The following is a 5,917-nucleotide window of genomic DNA, read 5'->3' on the forward strand; positions in this document are numbered from 1 at the left end:
AATAAATTACAAGCAAAGTAAGCCTTTGGCACTTACAAACTGACTTAATAAAACGGGATCTTGTAAAGTAGTTAAAATGTCCTAATGTAAATTAAAATGGGAAAGCAAAGGTGAAGATATCACCCTATATTTAATGATGGGATGATAAACCATATCGCTTTTTCACCTGACAGCTTCCTGTAGTCGTTTCTTAAGCCTTAAGAATGGAATGGCCCTGTCCTGTAGATTACTTCAAAATCACTGACTTTACTCCACCATAACACTTTGAAAACTCTGACTTAGTTCAAGCAGCAATAGGTGAACAAACATTCTGTAATCATAGATTTGTCTACAAGGTTCTATTCAATGCTCAATATGGTCATATCTTGGCCACCGTTAGTTCCAGTTTCAAGATAACCCAACTGCCTTTACCTGTGAGCCAGCTCAATACCCTGACTACCACACTCAGTCTTTGGAGGAGTGATTTTTACTAGCCTTTCCCAGGTACAGAGATCATCATATTGGTATCTACCTTTGAGAAGATTAATTTACCATTTGTTATAATATAAATCAAAAGGCCCTCAAAAAAAAAAAAAAAAAAAAGCTGAGAAAGAGGCAAACCATTATCCTTTTCCTAGTCACTTAATTTAAATTCTGCAAAATTAGTTGCTAAAGAAACACAATGTGGGGCTAAGTTTTAGAAGCTATGCTTAGTGCTTCCCATAATTTCAGTTAACTCAGTCATTCTGGATTTCTGACGGGGTTGAAGACCTATAATCTCATAGCCAATCCTGGCTATTTACTTTGAGAGAAAAGATCTGAGTGGATGGTTTTCAGCTGACATTCATTCTAAAGCCAAGAAAAAAGCCAGGTTCAAAACTAACTGTTTTCATTAGGAGAGATGACAGAGGTTCTGGTTAGTCAACAAAATGATGGACTGGGTATTAGGACTATCTTGTACCTCACTGGTACAATTAGGAATAATTATGCTCTAATTGCATCTTGAGAGAAAAGTTTTATTTTAACATGAAGGGTAAAGCTAGGTGATGAGAGAGAGAAAGAGAGAGAAGGTGGGGGGATGGAGGCAGATGTTCACATGTCTCCACCAGTCAAAGATAGTTTATATATCTAGGTTGGGTATTGGGTTACACTTCTGATTGAGCATTACCAAACTTATAAAGCCTTTGATTAACATTTAAAAAATGTATAAAAGGAAAAAGGAAAAGGGGGTATGAGATAGGGGTTTTCTAGGGAGGGGAAATGGAGAAAGGAGATAGCATCTGAAATGTAAATAAAATATAAAAAAATAAATAAATAAAAAAGAAAGAAAGAAAGAAAGAAAGAAAGAAAGAAAGAAAGAAAGAAAGAAAGAAAAAAAAAAAAGACAGACAATTTGGGCCTTAATACCATTTTTAAAAAGCCATCTCAAAAATTCACAGTCTTAAACGATCTCAACAATTTAGTCTTAACTCAAACTCAACATCTTTGAGGCTTTTTTGGTTCCAAGAAAAACATGCAAAATTTTGTCTCTAATGTTATTGAAAGTCCTAACCATTTTTGATGAGGCCTTCTCCAAAAAATGACTCTAAAAATTTGTCTACCTGAAATTACAATAGGCACTTCTGGTTGCTACCTTTTGTGAACACTCTATAGTGGCAATATGGACCTTTTGGTAACTTGGGTCCACCAATAAAAGCTACATATTTCCCATGAAATACTGATAAAAGGAATTGCCCCCTTTATCCTCTATAATAGGTTTAAAATTTTTAGCTGCTGGTTTGTAATGCTCTTTCTGCAGCATAGAGCTTCCCATAGGTCCTTACATAGTAATCCTTCATATTGACCAACCAATAACCCCAACTGAACTGGTAGAATGGTGTCTTTATGTATTCATTTCACAACTGATTTTTGCTGTCTTGAATTGGAACAGCAGTTCTTCCTGGGTTTGTGGTGGTGCTCCAAGTAGGCAGACCTGAGATGAGAAAAAGAAACAAGCAAAACAGGGGTCTCTAGGACTGCAAGGTCTGGTAACCCATGATACCCAGGCTCAGCAGCATCACAATTCCTATTGTGCCCCTCAAATGGGTAAGCAGAAAACAATTCAAACAGCAGAATTACAGGGAGCCAGAGCATCTATATCTCATTTTTTGCCAGGTACATGCTGGTACAGTAAAGAAAACATTTCACATCTCAGATTTAGAAGGAAACTGTCACGCTCCAGGCTACCTGCCCCCATCTCCCTCCAATCCCCTATTCCCTTCTGCAGAGCCACAGTGCTAGTCCACGGGCCTTTTCAAATACGACCCTGGCAGAGAACAGAAGCTCAGCATACTTGTTCCAGCTACAGGACCCAAAGGACCTTTGGTCATACATAGTGCCCAACATTCTCCTACTTATGAGCTATTAAACTTGTATATGTAAAGATTTGTAATATATTTTCACTAATATTTTTTATATATGCAATCACATTTTGTAACATTTCCTGGGGAGATGTGAACAAATTTCTGTTCACTCAAGTAGGGCACTGATGGTTGACCAAAGAAATGGTTCCACCCAAGTGTGGCTTTGTGAATCAGATGGTTTCTTGAGGTTATAGAAGCATAGACACTCAAAAGCAGCTGCATTACTGGAAAGACCACCTAGAAGGAGTAAAGGCTCATGAAAGTTGAATCCCTGGGTCTCTACGAATAACTGATAAATAGCTTACCAAATTGGAGAATTTCTTCTCCCTAGTAGTTGTTAAAGTATTTATAATATTAAGATGGGGATTTATGAATCTTGTAAGTGTGGGGAAATCTCCTGAAACTTGTGACTTATTTACTTTCTGAGCCTTTTAAGTTTGCTATAAAAAAAAAAAAAAAACAAATCAAATACCACCATCACCAAAAAAACCCTCTTTTGAATCTTAACTAGTTTCCTTCATGACTGTTTTAATCCAGAGAAAATTGATAAACAAACTAGCATCATTCGATGTTAATTAATAACTATACCATATGCTTATTGCCTAATAATAGAACTGTGTTTTCATTCTTGTGTATAGCTCAGAGTTAATGTTGGAATATTGCAAATTCTTAGAGCAAACTATCCCAAATGACAAAACTGCCTCTCCTACCCCCTGGATGATCACCTCTATCCTGAATTGCTGCAGTGATTGGGGTTCATCAGCTTATGGTTCCAAATTTCTGTATCATATAATATTGAAAGCTTTACAAAAACCCCTTGCCTGAGCTTTCCTTGAAGTGATGCCAATGACTTTAGAATAAATTAAGATAGACACTAGAAAGCAGAAAGTTTTTTTAAAGGTGTCTAGTGATTGAAATAGGTATCAAAGTTCAGGAACCACATATTAAGAACCCTCAGTGTCTTACTTGAGGTATTATTGCTTTCATGAACCACCATGACCATGGCAACACTTATAAAGGAAAGCATTTGATTGGGTCTAGCTTACAATACAGAGGTATAATCCACTGTCATTATAGCAGGAAGCAGGTCAACACAGCACTGCTAGCAAAGAACCAAGAGTTCTCCATCCCAGTTTGTAGGCAGCAGGCGCAGAGAATAAGCCACTGGGCCTGGCTTGAGCATCTGAAACCTCAAAGCCTATCCTCAATATCATGCTTCCTCACACAAGGCCACACCTATTCCAACAAGGACGTACATTCTAACAATGCTTCTCCCTATGAGGCTAGGAGAACCATTTTTATTCAAACCAACATATTTAACAAATACAGAAGACATAGTATTGTTCATTATGTTAGTCCTGAGTAAGTTACTAAAATCATTAAGTAAAGATCTGCTGGTCAAGCCTCTTTTGTGAAAGATTCTCCAAGTCAGCTAATCTATTTATGTATCTATGTGTCTATCTATGTATCTATTTATCTATATATGTATGTATATTTGTATGTATGTATCTGTCTGTCTGTCTATATATTTATCATTTATTGATATATGTATCTGTCCATCTATTCATATATATATATATATAATCTCTTTATCATCTATTATCATTTATCTATAATTTATCATCACTAGTAAATTATCTGTTGATTATTCATCTCTATCATCTATCATGTGCTTACCTATCATCTATTTGTATCTTCATCTACTATTTCCCTATGAATCATCTGTAATCTATCATTTTTCTATTGTCTTTCAATCATGATTGCTCATCTATATATCCATGTTTTTTCATCCATAATTTATCTTCCACTATCTATCACATATTAACCATCTTATTTACTTTTCTATTCCTGTTCAAAGGGATCATGGCCATGGCAACTTATAAAAGAATTCATGGAAGTGGATCTTGCTTACAGTTTCTGCGGGTCCATGATCATCACGGCAGGAAGCATGGAAGCCGACTGGCAGGCATGGAGATGGAGCAGTAGCTGAGAACTCCCATTTGATGCACAAGTTGGAGGCAGAAAGAGTGAAATTCGGTCTTCCCTGGGTTTTTGAAACCAGAAAGTCTACTCCAGTTATACATCTCCTGCAATAGAGCCATACCTCCTGACACTGAAGTCATTCAAAACCACCATCCCATTTATCTATCTAGCATCTATCTACCAATCATGTATTAAGTGTGTGTGTGGGGGGATGTGTCTGTGTGTGTGCATCTAGCTAGCAAACAGTCATCTTTACATCATTACTTTCAATCCCTTGACAGCTTTAAACTCTGTACGTTCACATGCCTAACAGTGACCATTTTCCTTAGAAACTCACTTGAGACATTTTATTAACACCCCCGTCAGACAAACTGAACTCCCCATCACTGAGTAGTCCAAGAAACACAGTCATTCCTCTGCAATATCTCGCAAGTTTTCATTGTTCTTCATCCTTCCTGGAATGCAAAGACAATGGCCTCCCCCTACTTCTGAAGGATTAGACAAACTAAAGTACCTACGTGAGTTAGATTGTACAAAGCTATCATGTCAAATCACATAAAAGGACATTTTTTTTTTTAACAAAAACAGTGTGTATCTCAGAATGAGAAACATTAGAAAGTTTAAAGAAATTGTCATAAGGAATTCTTTGAAGACTTCGCTACTTCTCAGCTTTTCTCGGGATGTAAAACATTTATATTTCACAATAAAGTTTCATAGTCCCATTTTAATTGCATCTTATCTCATACGTCGGGCTTGGCTGAGCTTCAGAGTTTACTAATTTGTGTTTGGTGTCCTAATTATCTGTGCACTGTGCTGACACGCTGCAGACTGGAGCCAACCCTTCACATTTGGTCAGCTTCTCTTGTAAGGTAAATATGTGAAGCATAACTGAATGAGAAACCCCAAATATTTTTTTAATTGAAGCCAAGTAATCTCAACAGATGCTTATTTTTTATTTGTTTGTTTTTAATTAGATCAAGGATATAAAATCCCATTTGTTCAAAGTTGGTCTTAATTGCACTTTCTCAAATTTATTTTTCCTGATTTTATTTTCCTGCACTTAAGCAGTTCTGTGATAATACTCAGTGGCATTGTTGGCTTTTATCTGCTTATAGTTTAATTTTATACATGCTTTTCACATTAAGGTATCTTATTTTTTCTTATGAGTATTTATTATTTCCCTGCTCTTTTCACTGACAGAAAATCTTCCCACATTTATTATAGAAGGGAAACTATAGCAGTCAATATCCCATTTAATAAGATGTAGCTAATTATATCACCATACATAACCACTTTTTCTTCACATTTCTGATGAATAAACATGTATACCCTGGTACAGATGGGACATCTCCAGCAGAAAGTCATGGGTGATCTATTCTAAGACACTTCTGTTGGCATGGCTAATAAAAAATGGCATATCCATATTTCTAAAGTCTCAAGAAATAGACTCATGTTCCTACTGACCAGTTTGCCCATATCTCCAGGCAGTAGCAGGTGCTATGCACTACCAACTGTTCACCAAAATATATACCATGTCCTTCTACTGAAAATGA

The sequence above is a fragment of the Arvicanthis niloticus genome, chromosome 9, assembly GCF_011762505.2.
Source record: "Arvicanthis niloticus isolate mArvNil1 chromosome 9, mArvNil1.pat.X, whole genome shotgun sequence".
In the NCBI taxonomy this organism is placed as follows: domain Eukaryota; kingdom Metazoa; phylum Chordata; class Mammalia; order Rodentia; family Muridae; genus Arvicanthis; species Arvicanthis niloticus.